The sequence below is a fragment of the Sinohyriopsis cumingii genome, chromosome 11 (genome assembly GCF_028554795.1).
Source record: "Sinohyriopsis cumingii isolate HCF-2022 chromosome 11, ASM2855479v2, whole genome shotgun sequence".
Lineage (NCBI taxonomy): Eukaryota > Metazoa > Mollusca > Bivalvia > Unionida > Unionidae > Sinohyriopsis > Sinohyriopsis cumingii.
The window spans coordinates 6,486,709-6,504,623 of NC_142971.1; positions in this window are offsets into that span (position 1 = coordinate 6,486,709).

Genomic DNA, 17,915 nt, shown 5'->3' on the forward strand with positions numbered 1-17,915 from the left:
ACGTGTCTGTGTATGAGTGCGTGAGTGTAGCTTCTTATTTTAAAATCAAAACTCAAAGACACTTACCTTATATCATTCATGTATTCTTTTATCCATTTTTTTACAATCCAATTCACAATTCACCACAGAACACTTTAATTAAAAGTTCATTGACTTCTTCTTTCTCCTTGTTTAGTCTCTATGTTTTTTGAATTTCTTCACCGTTTTTTCCTCATTTTCTTCCCTTCTTCTTTTCTTCTCCTGTTTCTTTGCTTCTTTTAAATATAATTGTCTTCTTTCTTCCTCTTCTTCCTCTGAAGAATCCCTCTCTTCTTTCGAAGAATCCCTCTCTTCTTCTGAAGAATCCTTCTTTTCTTCTGACTCCTCTTGTTTCTTTTTTGGGCAATCTGGAGACCAATGTCCTTTTTCTTTACAATAATAACAGGTATCTTGACTTTTTTCTTTTTTAGCCCCTGTTTCTTTTTCTTTTTTGACGGTCTCGACACTCTGAAGACCAATGCCCTTTCTTCTGACAGATATAGCAAGTATCCTGACTCTTATCTCGAAAGGAAGGAGAGTAGTCCGTCGGCTGGTCTGAAGAGAATTTTCTAATGACCCCTCGCAAAGCTCTGACGAAACGTTCCATATGGGTAGTCTCTTCAATCGTTCTCCTCGGTTTGAGAGTGAAATGAATAGTGAAAGGACAAGACACACCCTTTTTATATACGCTGGTTTGCCATGACTATAAATTAGTCTATGGTGTTTGAACTTGAGTCATTTGACGTTTTGCACTCAAGATGAAACGATCCTATTCATTCGAGAAGAAAGAAGAAGAAGAAGAAAGTAAGAGGCAGAAACGTGATCTATCGCCTCGTACCAGGGCTGAAATCTTGGCACAAATTCATGCCAGTGATTTTGAAGAGGACATGAGCGAACCAGAATCCGAACCCTCTAAACCAAGTTGGTCACCCTTAGTCAACCCTGAAAAATACTATTCCATTCGAGAGACGGAAAAGCGCTCCTCTAGAAAATTTAGAACCACGGCTTACACCTACACGGTGAAGTTTAAAGATTTCAAGGCCGACGTACCCTTAGAGAAAGCAGAAGGGTTTATCACCGAGATGTGGGATTCTTTGCTCACTGCACTCAAGCGACAATGTCAACCCAAAGAAGACGATCGCTTGACACTATCCATAGATCACGAGGTTTGAAATCCCCTGTTTGGATCGAGTTTAGCAGACCCGCAGAACTAACTCCTTCCAAAGTCATGGACAAGATTCAACACGTACAACAATCTAATGACCAGTTTGACATCACCGATGGTAAAGCCACACTGAAAATGGCTCACGTCTCTCTTCCTCAAGGGACAGGACGCAAAAAGATGTTATTGGTGGACGACCTTCGCAACACCAAAACAAGTCTCGTCCGAATTAACAACCCTCAAGACCAGATGTGTTTAGCTCGAGCCATCGTGGTGGGACGAACCTATGCCAACAAGAACGACACGGTAGAATGGAAAAGAACCTGGAACACTATTCAACGTCCCTATCGAGCCAAACAACGAAACGAAGCAGAACTCCTGTTACAACAAGCCGGACTGTCCAAAGACACACCCTGTGGCATTCCTGAGATGCAAAAATTGCAAGATGCCCTAGCTCCACGCTACACCTTGAAAGTGCACCCTCAAGAAATGCGCGGGCCTCTGTTGTTTCGAGGCCAAGATTTTAAGGACGGAAAATACATTCATGTCTATCATCACGATGACCATTTCGATACCATTACCAGTATCACTGGATTCCTGGGATACGGTTATTATTGTGAGAAATGTGATTATGGTTATAACAATCGAGAGCAACACAAGCATTGTGGATTGAAATGCCCAGGATGTTTGGCCTCTCCACCCTGTCTGAGCGAAGAACCAGTGCCTTGTTCAACTTGTCTGCGCACGTTTGTCAGCCCTGCCTGTTACCAGCAACATCTGAAGACGCAAGGTTCACAGCAGAAATGTGCTTGTCAACTCTTGAGATTGTGCCCTACCTGTGGACAAGGCATACTTACCAACAATGCCAAGGCACACGTATGTCGAGGAAAGAAAAAATGTCACATTTGTCACCACATCGTGGACTTGGAACACGAATGCTACGTGCAAAAATACCAACCCCCACCAGAGAAAGAGGACGGTCACAAGAAGAAAGGCAATTTCATCTTTTTCGATTTCGAATGCATGCAAGAGACCGGCATTCACATTCCTAATTTCTGCGTGGCTCATCGAGCGTGCGAGAAGTGCATTCAAGAACCTATCTTCAGTCATTGCCCTCACTGCAGCAAGATTCCCGGAGGGCGTGAAAAAATCTTTCGATGACCAAACACGTTAACCAATTTTGCCCAATGGGTCTTAGACCCCATCGACAAGACGTGGAGCCAAGAGGACATCGAACGTTACGGAGATTGTCATCGTCATGCCACGGTGATGGCTCACAATTTCTCCGGATACGATGGACAGTTTCTTTTGAGGTACTATGCGGAACAAGGCACCGAACGTCCTAAAGTGACTTTGAACGGAGCCAAAATCATTTTCATGCAAGTGGGACAAGTACAGTTTAAAGATTCGATGAGTTACTTGGCCATGCCTTTGAGCCGAATGCCTAAAACGTTTGGAATGACAGAAATGGCTAAAGGGTACTTTCCACACTTTTTCAATACGGAAGCCAATCAACATGCTGTTCTACCCCATTTGCCTGAGGCTCACTATTACGACCCCGACAACATGCGTACCGAACAACGAGAAGCTTTCTACGCTTGGTACCAAGCTCACGCCTCGGACCCTTTCGACTTTCAGGAAGAAATGCTAAAGTATTGTCGTTCCGACGTGGACATTTTACGGCGTTGCTGTGGAAAATTTCGAGAACTGTTCATGGAACACGGAGGGGTCGATCCTTTGAAAGAAGCTTGCACCATTGCCAAAGCGTGTTCCTTAGTGTACCGCCAACGAGTCATGCCTGAAAACACCGTGGCTGTCATCAGTCCTCAAACGACCCACTATGTCAAACGTCAATACTCGGTCAAAGCCCTACGTTGGTTACATTACTTGTGCGACAAGGAAGACAAATGGATTCAGCATGCCCGCAACGGAGGAGGCGAAAAGACCATCGGAACGTATTCGGTAGATGGCTGGGACTTAGAAAACCCCAAGATCGTGTACGAGTTTAACGGTTGCTTATTTCACGGATGTCCCGTCTGCTACCCTGACCGTGACACTAAAAATCAGTTTTTACAACGGACCATGGAAGACCTGTACCAGGACACTTGTCAGCGACGCCTAAAGTTAGAACAGCAAGGATACCAAGTGGTGGAAATGTGGGAACACGAGTACGATCACCGTTTGAAAACCGATCCCGAGTTTAAACGCCTCGTGGAAAGTTACGTGTTCATGGACCCGCTGAACCCGAGGGATAGTTTGTACGGAGGAAGGACCAATGCCACCTGTTTGCTGTACCAAGCCGACGAAGAGAAAGGAGAAGAAATCAAATACTTGGACGTGTGTTCGCTGTATCCCTACGTGTGCAAATATTGTCGCTTTCCTGTAGGGCACCCGCAATTGTTCACGGAACACATCGACCTGAAAAACATTCGACAATACGAAGGCTTGATCAAGTGTAAAGTTTTGCCTCCCACGAACCTATACCATCCCGTCTTACCTCACCATTGTCAAGGCAAACTGATGTTTCCCTTGTGCCGTACTTGTGCCGAAACGTGCAACCAGGACCAACCTTGCCATCACATCCAGGAAGATCGGGCCTCGACGGGAACCTGGGTCAGCGTGGAATTGTTCAAAGCTCTGGACATGGGATACCAACTGTTAGAAGTGTGCGAAATTTGCCACTTTCCCAAGACACAACAGTACCACAAGGGTGACCCTACTCAGAAAGGCATTTTCGCCGACTACGTGGATGCCTTTTTGAAACTGAAACAAGAAGCCAGCGGCTATCCTTCCTGGTGTCACACTCCCGAAGACCGAATACAATTCAAAGAGAAATACTACGCACAAGAAGGCATCTCTTTAGACCACATCGAAAAAAACGAAGGCAGGCGATCGTTTGCCAAAGTGATGTTAAATTGCTTGTGGGGTAAAATGGCACAACGACCGTGTTTACCCAAGACGGAATATTTGACAGAACCTTCCCGCTACTTCCAGATGATTCACGACAAAACCAAATACATGAAACACGTGGACGTCGTTCGAGAGGATTTGATCTTGGTCAATTACGAAGAAGATCTGGACTTTGTACAAGACGACCCTTTTGGAAATGTCATCATTGCGGCTTACGTGACAGCTCATGCTCGCTTAAAATTGTACGAAGCTTTAGAACTGTTAGAAGAACGCGTCCTGTACTTTGACACGGACAGTTGCATTTACATCCATCACCCGATTCAACAGCACCCTGACATCGAAGGAGACCGTTTAGGAGCCTGGACAGACGAGCATCCCGACGACAAGATTCTAAGTTTCGTCAGTGGTGGTCCTAAAAATTACGGCTACGAATACCGGGACAAACAAGGAGAAGTGCACACGACGTGCAAAGTGAAAGGACTGACTCTGAATCATCGTACCAGTCGAGTGGTCAACTTTGGGGTATTGAAAGAAGCCTTGCAATCGGGAGAGGATGGAAACTTTAAAGTGACCACCTATCAACCGAACAAGATTGTACGTTTACCCACTCACCACATCGTCAGTCGACCCTTGAAAAAATTCTATCAAATTGTATACCAGAAGCGAGTGCGACTTCCCAATCACTTCACCTTACCGTACGGTCACGTCGGTATTGGTCTGTATATAAAAAGGAACCATAGGCAAGATCGATAGTTCATTGTTCATTGAAGTAACTTATCATGTCGTTGACGAAGAAGAAACCAGATTGGTTAGGAGTCAAATGTTGGACATCACCGAGACCAGGATTTTGAGGCTTGGACACAAGAGGTGGCCCAGTATGCACGAGAGTTATTCAAGGAAAAACGTTACTTTTCAACCTGTGTTAGTGACGGTGCCAGAAGAACCCGTCACCCAGGACAGGACTGTCGTGGACAGGCCTGAAAGACCCTTTCGGGAGGACACTTGTGTGACCTTACCCCTACTATAGAACTGGTTAGAACTTAACCCAAAACATGTTGTACAGACACTTGTGTTTATTCCACGTTCATGGTTATCATGTGCCTTTTATTCTTGTACTTAAGCCTTTGGCTTTTATGTATTTTTTGTCTTTCGTATTCATGTTTGAAAAAAACATTCAATAAACGTGTTCTGAAAAAGTATATAAACTCTTGTCTTGTTTGTTTTTCGTGTCACAAGTGACATTTCTCACACCATGGCTACCTCTGCTGTCTCTGCTCCCTCTTCCTCTACTGTCAAAGTCATCGACGAACACTTAGATCGTGCCAGTTGGGAGGCTTTGTATCTTCGCCATCCCTTTAACATGCTCATTGCTGGACCTAGCGGTTCAGGCAAAACCGAATTCGTCAAACGTTTGATCGAACATAAACATCATTTGATCGATCGACCCCCTCAACGAATCGTGTGGTGTTACAAAGAGTGGCAATCGGCGTACAGCCTCTTGCGAGAAAGTCAAGGCGATTCCATCGTGTTTGTGGAAGGCATTCCTAAAGAAGACGACGGCATCGTCTCTGACTCCCGTCTAACCCATTTGGTCATTTTCGACGACATGTTAGGAGAAGACGAAGAAGAAATTAAACTGTGGTTCACGCGCAAAGGGCATCACCGTAATGCCAGTGTCGTTTACATCACCCAAAATTTGTTTCAACAAAGTAAAGCCCATCGCACCATCAGTCTCAATGCGCATTACGTGGTCTTGTTTAAAAGCCCTCGAGATAAATCGCAAGTGCAAGTCTTAGCCAAACAGTTAGGAACGCCTTGGCTGACTCAGGCGTACGACGATGCCACTCAAACTCCACACACCTATTTACTCGTCGATTTGAAACCTACGACTCCCGAGGATTTGCGATTTCGTACCCACTTGTTTCACCACTGGTGCCAAGACGGAGGGCCTGTCCTGTACACGTCTCCGTCCTCGACTTCATTTCACTCCCCATAAAAAAATCTATAAAAACCTCAGACCCTTTTTCGTCTGTCTCACTCTCAGTGCGAACATGACTTCCCTTCAGTCGCATCTTCCCGTCAAATTAATTCGTGCCTTGTATGGCATCAGTCGAGAAAAAGATCCATAAACACGAGCTCGTGTCTTAGAAGCTAGTCTCAAAGAAGTCTTACGATGGTTCACGGTGACAGCACGTCAATTACTCCAAGGAATCATTCAGATTCCTCATCAAACCAAACGCTTTTTCGATCGAAACAAAGTCGCTTTGGTCCAACTGGCCGATCCCCGCATCGACACTCAAACCAAAAAACAAATCATTTTGAAACCTGGAGGGAGTGGTACTCTAGGAGGGGTCATCATTCGCTCACTCTTAAGATGGGATCCTAATGCCCCCAAAGTTATCCCCAAGACAAAAGTCCAACGAAGCCCCAAGAAGAAAAAGACCAGGTCCCCAAGGAGAACTTCTCCAGTGGCAGGACCCTCCTCTGACCAGACACCACCACCACCCCGGAAAAAGAAAAGAAGCCCCCAGAAAAAGAAAAGTCCACAGAAAACTAGTCGCAAGAGAGGCACTTCGGCCAGGACGCAACCTTACACTCGCAAACCACGACCTGCCACGGCGGTGACTGCGTCTCCGGCAGCTTCACGTTTGTCCACTTCTCCGTTAATGACACCCAGAACTGAAGAGTACTTGGAGACGTTGATCACACCAAGAACTTCTCCGTTGATGACCCCCAAAAGAACTTCCCCAGTGGCAGGACCTTCCAATTTAGTGGCAGTGGCTGCTGCTCACAAAGTACCTTCTCCCAAAATCAAAGTTCAAGAAAGATCGGGCATGTTACAAAGTTTGCTGGATTTGTCCAAGCAAGAACTGGCTCGATTTAGTCCGTTACGTACCCCTGCACGACGTGTCATGCCTGTCCTCAAACTAATACGACGTAAAGACAATCAGTGGCGACGCGTTCCAGTATAAAAAAGGCCTGTGACCAAGTCGGGTATCAGTGTTTTTTTGGTGCTCCTGAAGACTCAAAGATGTCACCCTCCAGAAAACCCCAAGGAAAGAAAAGGAAAGGACTGCCACCACGTTTAGCCAAACATGGGGACATGTTATCTGTCCTGTCCAAAGCTTCTCCACCCCTACGAAAAAAATTCATTCAAACAGCCTCCAAAGAGGTCATCGATACCGTGTGCGAATGTTGTTTGAACGTTTTGAAAGGCACGATCCCTTTGTCCAAACACCAGAAACAATGCTTAGGCAAACATCGTCACGTTCTTCGCCAAATGGTTCAAAAGAAAATTCCCATTCGTCAAAAAAAGAAGATGTTAGTGCAACGTGGGGGTATTTTACCTCTCTTGTTAGGCCCCATACTGAAAGGAGTCTTGGGAACCATGTTGGGAGGACTGGTGGGAGCAAGATAAAAAGGCCTCGGAAGTTCCAAGATCTCAGAATCGACCCCTGACAACCCCACGGAAGGACGAAAACTAGCTTTAGTACCTTACAAACGATGGATGGAATACCATCGGTGGCAAGAACAACACACCCCGCATTTACCTCCCAATCCCCATTTGAGCGAGATGTCCCAGTTACAACACGAATTGCAGTCCTTGATGGATCGCCAAGATTTGTCCGAAACAGAAAAATCGCAAAAGTACGGTCAACTCTTGCAACGACTGCAACTCTTTCACCAGAAAGCTTTAGACGAAACAGCTCTACCCACTCTGAAAGATTTTAAGACCTTGATGAAAAGTCCAGCACCATCACCAGTACCAGTACCAGTACCAGTACCACCAGTACCCGTGACCAAGACAGAAAAAGGAGAAGAAGAGGAAGGGTTTCAAACTCCACCAGAAAAAGTACGCAAGTTAACAACACCACCTACCTCCAGAATTGGATGGATTAAAAAGATGATGGCCACCCCTTCTTCCTCACAAGAGAAAAAGAAAGTGAAGACAGAAGTGAAACAAGAACCGATATCCCCCGCTCAGACATCCTTGTCCTCTTCGACACCTATTGCTGGCCGCACACGCAAAGCATTGCAATCCAAGAAAATACCCCAAGAGAAAAAGAGTAGCATCCTCCAAGAGTGGGTGTCTTATTAACACACCAACCAATACAAAAAAATGGAAAAAGTCTTAGCCAGCATTTACTACGATCCCTCCCATCCTGCAGGTTACGCAGGAGTTCAAATATTGTATCGTGCTGCCAAAACGCGACTGAAAAGTTTCCGTTTACCTCAAGTGCAACGATGGTTACAAGAACAAGCTACCTACACTTTACACAAACCCATTCGACGCAAGTTTGCCAGAAGTCGCACCCGAGTGGAAGGCATTGATCATCAATGGCAAGCCGATTTAGCCGATGTCTCTCATTTGGCCAGCTACAATCGTGGCTACAAATATTTGTTTTGTGTCATCGACGTCTTTTCCAAATTTGTCTGGGTCGTGCCCTTGACTTCCAAATCGAGCAGCGAGTTAGTGCGAGCCCTGCAACGGGTGTTGAAACAAAGCGGTCGTCACCCTCTTCGATGGCAAACGGACAAAGGCCACCGAATTTCTGAGCCAAGCTTTCCAAAAAGAATTAAAGAAACGTGACATTCATTTTTTTACCACCGAGAATCCCGAAACCAAAGCCAGCATCGTGGAACGTTTTCAACGCACTTTGAAAGAACGCATGTGGAAATATTTTACGCATCACCACACTCTGAAGTACATCGACATCTTACCGCACCTGGTGCAAGCGTACAACCAATCTTACCATCGAAGCATCGGACGTGCCCCGCAAGACGTGACTCCCGACAACGAAGTGCTGGTGTTTGAGCGCCTGTTTGGTACGTCCCCGACGAGGGCTGTCCCCAAGAAAAGTGGAGAGTTGGCCGTAGGAGATTGGGTGCGCATTGGCAAAACCAAACGCACTTTCGACAAAGGTTACTTACCTAACTGGACGACCGAATTGTTTCGCGTCACTGGACGAGTGCATGGCCGTCATCCTACCGTCTATAAATTGGAAGACATGAACGGAGAAGTGCTCAAAGGAACGTTTTATTTGCCCGAGTTACAACGTGTCACCAAAAAAGAAGACGACGTGTACGACATCGAAATCATTCTCGAACGCAGAACCCGTAAAGTGGGCAAACGACGTGTCAAAGAAGTCAAAGTACGTTGGAAAGGATATCCACCCAGTTTCGATTCTTGGATCGACGCTTCGCAAGTCATCGACTATAAAAAGAAGTGACCATCATGCCCTTTCACACAGCAGACGCAGCTACGTCGACCACTCCTCCTTCACCTAGTTCTTCTGTGCAAGATTTACAAAAACAATCCTTGTGGGTGTGGTGTGGAGAACGTGTGCCTAAAACGCAAATCGTCTTTTTCTGCCAAATCTTCGTGGTGTATTGTGTCATCGGGGCAGCCATCGCCAATTTGAGTTTGCAACAAGGAGACAAACAATTGTGGACCATTTTATTGAGCAGTTGCATCGGTTACCTGCTTCCTAATCCCTCCCTGAAATTCACCTCGAACGGGAACCCCGGGAACCTTGTGTCCAGTGCCAGTGCCAGTCACCACTTCAATCACAACCAGAACCCCATTTTGGGCGGAGACACGCCTCTGACGTCCAGTAACCCCTCGGACAGCCACAGAACTCTGGAATTATGAGTCACCAAAACCAATTTTACTTAACTTTACCCAGTGACAGTTCCATGGAGGTGTTTCCCAAGAACACGTGCTGTTACACGGCCAAATTACCTCAAGCCATCCAGTTAGATCACGAAGCCCATTGGGAAGTGGCTTTAGTAGAAATGATTCACCTGACCCAAGTCCGCAATGTCCTTCCCAATCAAAATTTTTTTGATGTGGAAGTTCATGACGAGCAAATGCAACAGTGGATGGATAGCAATGTCAAATATGACAAGAAAACCCGTACACAAAAGTACACCACCTATCACTTGTTCATTCCCCCAGGCTATTATTTTAGTGGTCAACATTTGGTCAGCACCATAACCTCCAGGTTTAATGTCGTGTTTCTGAAAGCTTTGGAGCATGTCAACAAAAGTGTCACCATGGAGTACCACAAAGCAGCTCGTCGCTTCTTGATGAAATTTGAACGAAGTAAAATCATGTCCATTTTATTTTGTCCTGAATTGTTTGACATGTTGGGCGGAGACATGGACATGAGAAAGACCATGCTCAAGAAAAACGAATTACCCATCGTTTACGACAACGAGTCTTTTAGCAAGTTATTTCGTGCCCCGGTAGAACTGAACCAAGGACTGAATTTGATGTTCGTGTATTCCGATGTGGTGGAGTACAACGTGGTGGGACACACCTCCGTACCGTTACTGCGTGTCATTCCTTTCAAAGTGGATTCTGCCACAGATGCTGACGAGGAAGGTGGAAACACTTACCACGTCCACCGCAAATTTGTCCATCCTCACTATTTGCCTGTCAGCAAGTCGTATTTGGACACGGTCAACATTGCTATAAAAGGAGATCTGGGACAAAATATTTCATTCACCAAAGGAAAAGTCACGGTGAAACTCCATTTTCGAAAACGGTTCTCTCACGACTCTTAAGTCATGTATCCAGTGTACCGAGGGGTTGCTCGACAGCGAGGACACGGCTTAGGAGACATGTTAAAATCGGCCTTTCGTTCGGTGGCCCCGGTGTTGAAACCGATGGTGACACGCGGATTGCACGCCTTGAAAGATGCGGCACTGACGCAAGGCAAAGAATTTCTCCAAAATGTCATCATCGACAAACAAAACCCTAAAGAAGCCTTCATGAGGGCAGGCAAAAATGTCTTGCTGCAAACGGGCAAAGACATTTTAGGCCAACGAGAAACACCTATAAATGCCCTGCACGCTACCGAGTCAGGCATTCAGCAAGGACAAGGCAGAAAGAGACGACGAAGAAAACACCCTTTCACCAGACTTCAAGCGAGAAAGGCCAAGAAAAGAAGAACCGTTCGAGACTTAGACGTTTTCGATTATTGAGAAAAGAGACAAAAAAATGATGCACCGAGAATCATGCGCTTGTTCCAAGACGGAACTGGATCTGTTTGCCATGCCCCCCACCATGATGACCATGCAAGAATCCCAGTGGGTGGAATTTCACCCCGTCTCCTCACTGACCGATTCCGCTCCCATCGAGTTTGAAATCAAAGGACAGCCCGAAGATTACATCGATCTGAATAGCAGTTACTTGTACCTGAAAGTCAAAATTCTAGATAAGACTGGAGGTGCTATAGACGATGAAGCAGTAGCTCCCGTCAACAATTTCATGCATTCCTTGTTCAGTGGAGTGGACTTGTACTTGAATAACAAACTGGTCAGTAGCAGCATGGATACTTACCCTTATCGTGCCTACCTGGAAAATCTCTTGACGTACGGAATAGATGCCAAGAACACTCATCTCAATGCCTGTGTGGTATGGGAAGCTGACGAACCTACCAAGTTTGAAATATTGGAAACTGATGAAAAGAAAGACAACAATGATGGATTTGTAGAACGAAGAAAGAGAATCACGGGAGCCGACACAAGTTTAGAACTGATGGATCGTTTGCATTTGGACATGTGGTTGCAAGAAAAGTATTTGCTGAACGGGGTGGATGTCCGCCTGAGACTGAATCGTAGCAGTGCCGCTTTCCATTTGATGGCTGATAGTGACGGTTACAAAACCAAAATCCTAGAAGCCAGACTCTACGTACGCCGTGTGGAAGTGTTACCTAAAGTGGGAAACGACATCAGTCAGACGTTGAGCAGAACGACCGCCAAGTATCCCATACGACGCGTGGAAGTGAAAACCTTCACCATTCCCAAGGGACAGCGATCCATGATCGAAGATCATCTGTTCCAAGAACAGTTACCCAAACGTTTGATCGTTGGTATCGTCGAGAATACAGCCTTCAACGGAGCTGCCGAAAAAAATCCTTTCTACTTTCAACACTTTGGCGTGTCCAAAATCGAAGTCAGTCGCGATGGCAAGACCTTGTTAGTTAGTTAGTTGGATTATAGTGGTTTTCGTTCTTTTGAACATGTACCACTTTTTTATTCACGCACTGCGTGATTTTTAATTACTCCTGGGGGAAGGAAAAGGAGCCTCATCCCCCAGGCTTTTATGTACTCAAAGAGTACTTTTTAATTTAGCCACTCAGGTGTAGGACTAACTAGTCCTTAACAACCTGACTGAAAGGCTAATAGACATGAGTGGGAATAGTCACACCACACACTCGTGTTTCTTAGTTGGATTGAAATGCCCCAGGTGTCAAACCAAGCAGTATGTGACTCCCGCCACGATTGGTCGGCAGCGATGAGGTCACATTAGGACACCCGGTCTTGTGGCATTGACGAAGTGGCCCGCTTTTTTGATATCATCAATTGCCTTTCCCAGTCCGATATTCCGGTAGACAGAGCCTTCCTTTTTTCCACTCTGTTTAGGTGGTGCAGGTTCATCAGCTTCATCGCCGCTGGATGATGATACTTCCAGGGCCGCTGCCAGCGTGGAAGTTTCAAATTCTTCAGTGTCGTCTGCCAACATTGCCTGGATTTGGCTGAGTATGTTAGTAGAAATAGCTGTGGAAGCTTGATTTAAAAGTTCAGCCAGATGTTGTTTAAGAGACAAGGAGACGGTTAGGAGTATTTTTTTTTGTTTTTGTTTTTTTTTTTGTTTTTTTTTTTGTTTTCTTTTTTTTTTTTATTCATCAATTCCTTATTTATTTTGATTCCCTATCTTATTGGTTTGGAATGAAAACTTGTTTTTATGGTTGTTTGTATGTTATTATGGAGTCCTGTTTTAATTAATTCCTATTTTCCTATTTTAATTTTTTGTGGCCTTAATTGGTTTTTATTATTCGGGGTATGAACGGCTGTGTCAGTTTGTGAACCTACGAGACCTAGCAGGCCGTCATAATTCCCAAACAGTGATTTTGTAATATTCGTCCTTAACTGGTTTTTATTATTCGGGCTATGAACGGCTGTGTCAGTCTGTGAACCCACGAGACCGAGCCGGCCGTCATAATTCCCAAACAGTGATTTGTTATATTTTTAACTGGTCTTTGATTTACTTTCTTAGATTTTTTTGAGTAGATTGGATTCGTGTATAAAACTTATGATATTTTTGAATGTTAGATTAATATTGGGGTTTGTGTTCATCAAGAATTCTGGGTATGTTGTAGGGGATCCAATTTTATGCTGTTTAACTTTAAACTTAGCCCTTTCTTTTTCAAGTGTATGGCAGTTGTTAAAAATATGCTCTATGTCTTCTGGGACCCTGCAGTGGTAGCAGTTAGGGTTATGTGGTTGTGGTCCTATGTACTGTCCGAAGCTGTTAGCCAGCTTGGTTTTGCCCGTGAGTATTCTATTTATGAATTTTTGTTCACTGCCTTTTGTTTTGGGTGGTTTCCTATTTCTACATACTTCTTTAATGATGGTTTTTAGTTTCCTGCCTTGAGTGCTTGTGTTCCATAATTCCTGCCATTTATTATCAATGAGGGTTTTAGATATGCTATTGAGTTCGCATATGCTATAATCTAGGTTGATGTGAGTGGTTTCGTTTAGTTTTTGTTTAGCTGTTATATCTGCCATATCGTTACCTGGTATGTTAATATGGGATGGTATCCACATAAATTCTACTTGTAAGTTATTATTGTTCAGTATTTTTAACAATAAATTGGTTTGCCTAAGATAGTTTTCTCTTGATTTGGTGTTGTTATTAAGTATTGAGTTTATGACGCTTAGCGAGTCACTTATTATTACCGCTTGGGGTATTTTGTTCTCTTTGATCCATTTGAGTGCTTCAAGTATGGCCCAGAATTCAGCTGTGTATATAGAGCAAAGGTTAGGTAGTCTTCTTCCTACTTTAATGTTAAGTTCGGGGATTACGTAAGCTGCTGCTGTTCTGGGTGGTTCTGTAATTTTGGATCCATCAGTGTAAATCTTAATGTAGTTGCAATATTTTGAGTTGATTTCTTCTGTACAGATTGTGTTTAGTTTGAGTTCCTGTTCGTTTTTATTGCCATATTTCGTAATGAGAGTGTTAACTGTGGGGTTGATATTTATCCATGGTTCTTTGTCATAGTGATTTGCAATTTCTGCTTGGAGTTTGTCTATAGGAAGTTGTTCAACTAATTGATGGACTAATTTCCCTGCTGGTATGTTTTGTGATAATTTAGTTCTAAAAGGTATGTTGCATTTATTTATAGCTAGCCGGGTGGGGTGGGTGTCGGGGTGTGTTGTTAGCCTGGCTGCATATCTGAGGGTGAGTTCTTGTCTTCTAAGGTGGAGCGGCAGTTCTCCAGTTAAGATTTGAAGTTCCACTAGTGATGTGGATGGTAGTGCACCAGTGCAAATAATTAGGGCCTTTCTTTGTATGCTATCTAGTTTTTTGAGGTTATTTTGCGGTGCCGAGTTGTAAATTTGGCATCCGTAATCTAGTTTAGATCTAATTAACGATTTATATAAAGCTAGTAAGGTTTCTTGATTGGATCCCCAGGTGGTTCCTTTAAGGGTTGTAAGGAGGTTAAGGTCTTTATTACACCTTTTGACTAGTTCGTTTATGTGGTGTCCCCAGTTTAGCTTGGAGTCATAATGCATTCCTAAAAATCGTGCTACATTTACGAATTTAATTTCTTGATTTTGGATGGTGAGTTTGGGAAACTGATTTTGTAATTTACGTTTGGTGGTGAATAATACTGCTATGGTTTTTTCATGGGATATTTTGAAACAAGACCTTGTGTACCCGACCTTTCGAACCTGACTTTACCAAGAAGAATTACTTGAGATCGTACTTGTCCCTGTACGAAGCCACCGGACAGTTAGGAACCAATACCAGTCACGTTATTACGTACGAGGATTATGCAGGAGGCTACGCTTTGTGGGCTTTCGATTTCACTCCAGACCAAGGCAGCGACGAGGGACATTTCCACCCTATAAAATCCGGCCAGATTCGTGTGGAAATTCAGTTTAAAGACCGAGACCCTGATGAAACGGTGAACGTCATCCTGTATGCAGAATTCGATAATACCATAGAAATCAACAGTTTTGAGAGAAGTCATCCTAGATTACTAGAAACCATGGAAGACTGTTATCCCTCTTTACCTAGTGGAGAAACTTTAAAGATGGAATGTGATGAGACTGTGGTAAAAATGTTGTGTTTTGAAAAAAAATTGTTTGATGTTATGATGTTGGATTATTGTTAAAAATGTTAGAGTTGTTGTTTAGTGTTAAGTGATTTTTGAATAAAAAATGTTGTGTTTTGAAAAAAATGCCTTTGTCTTTTGTTTAGCTATAAGAATGTTGGATTGATGCTCTTTCATTTCTTACTATCCCTCTCATGACACTCACTAAACGTTGCGACTCAAAAACCGTGTGGGGGATGTTTTCCTTCACGTCCGCGCTTTGACTTTAAGAACCGGGTTGTTTCCAGTCTAACCATCCATTGTCGACTCATCCTCCTAAGAAGATGTGCTCCAAACTAGCTAAGCTCAACGAAGCCTACGTGAATTTGCATAGGGTCAGACACAGTCTGATACCGAAGCCAGAAGAAATAGAGAATGTGAGAATGTTAAAAATCACTGAAGACCTGATAGAAGAGCTCTTCAGAGAAGAAATGAACAGGGAAAAAGAAGAATGGACAGAGAAGTACAGACTTCAGAGACAGCAGCAACAACAACAACAAGAGCAGCAGCAGCAACCTGAAGCTGACAGAGGCTTTGTCGATTGTCGTATCGACACCAAAGAGTTCTTCTTCTCTTTCCGAAGAAGCAGACCTATCGCCAGAAAGTCTATCCTCAGAGGACATCGCATTCTTAGAAACTAAAAAGAATGCCATAGCAAAACAAAAACAAAAACAGCCCTTTTCAGGGCTACCCAATACTCTAGAAAAGAAATAACAATCGATTTGCCAATGTGTGTAGGTAGAGTAGTGTGAAAATAAACACTAACTCTTTTTTAAAAAAATGTGAGGGTATGTGTTTGTGTGTTTGTGTTTGTAAGTGGTTAAGTAAGTTGGTATGGATAGTAGATTAAAATGATGTCTTTTTTTTTTTTGGTGTTTGAGGTGTAAATTTGGGGTTAGATTGGATTGCTTTGCGTATGTGGATAGTCTATTGAAGTGATTTATAAAAAATTTTAAAATAGTGATGGGTAGCATAAAAAAGTGAGTGAGTGTTTCTTTTAGGTCCGCGAGTTGTTGTTTTTTTTTTTTGGTTATGATCTAGGTAAGATCAATTTTATGTTTTTAGGGGGATGTTTTCCTTCACGTCCGCGCTTTCACTATAAATTTAAACTCGTTCGGCAGTCCAGCTACCCTTGTTGATTGATCAACACCAAAAATGAACACGAGACTGGAGAAACTGTTGGAACTTCATGTGCATCTGGAATATGCCAGGCGCATATTAAATGAACTGGCCGCGGAAGCCATTGTGGAGGAGGGAAGGATAAGAGAGGAGGAGGAAAGAAGAAACAAAGAAGAGGAGGAGTGAAGATATAAAGAAGAAGAGGAAAGAAGATACAGAGAGGAGGAGAGAAGATACAAAGAAGAGGAGGAGGAGGAAAAGGAGAGAAGAAGAAATTTCAGAATCCCAGAGAGCGAAAATTGGGATTCTGAAGCGACATATCCTGCCTCTGCTCTCTCCCCCAAAAAGGTAAAAAGTAACTGGGGGACAAGATGTGTATGCGGCGCCAGGCCTGGAAGGTGCCACCATTAACCAGGTGTCCATGAAGTTCCAAACAAAAAAACAGCCCTTTTCAGGGCTACCCAATACTCTAGAAAAGAAATAACCATCAATTTGCCAATGTGTAGGTAGAGTAGTGTGAATATAAACACTAACTCTTTTTTAAGATAGTGTGAGGGTATATGTTTGTGTGTTGGTGCTTGTAAGAGCTAAGGTATGTTTGTGGGAATAGTAGATTATGGGTTTCTTTATTGTTTCTTAGCGTAGGTGAAGAGTATAGTTAGGGTTCTGTAAGCGCTCACGTACGATTGTGTGGATAGTAGATTATGGATTTTGTTTATTGTTTCTTAGCGTATGTGGAGAGTATAGTTAGGGTTTTGTAAGCGCTCACGTACGATTGTGTGGATAGTAGATTATGGATTTGTTTATTGTTCTTAGCGTATGTGGAGAGTATAGTTAGGGTTTTGTAAGCGCTCACGTACGATTGTGGGAATAGTAGATTATGGGTTTCTTTATTGTTTCTTAGCGTATGTGGAGAGTATAGTTAGGGTTTTGTAAGCGCTCACGTACGATTGTGTGGATAGTAGATTATGGATTTTGTTTATTGTTTCTTAGCGTATGTGGAGAGTATAGTTTGGGTTTTTATTATATGAAATGAGAAAGTATAGTTTGGGTTTTATTATATGAAATGAGAAAGTATAGTTTGGGTTTTATTATATGAAATGAAAAAGTAGGGGATGTTTTCCTTCACGTCCGCGCGTTGTTTGGTCATGATCTAGGTAAGATCAATTTTACGTTTTAGGGGGATGTTTTCCTTCACGTACGCGCTTTAAGTATAAGAACCCACAGTATTCGTCGTTCAAACCATTCTGCAAAGAATAAAAAAAGAAGATGGCTTCTAACCAAATGGACAAAATACAAACATTACAAGACGTTTTAGACAACTTAGGAATGATGGAGCAGATGTTGATAAGACTGGTTGAAGACCATTATTCCTATAGTCCCCATCGTGTAAAGATGGAAATTAATAATTTAAAAAAGGTAAAGGACAAGATTAGTGGTGTCATGAAAGAGATAAAGGAGGAGAAGGAGGATGAAGAGGAAAGAATAAGAATAAGCAAATGGAACGAAAAGATTGAAAAAGAAGAAGAAAATGA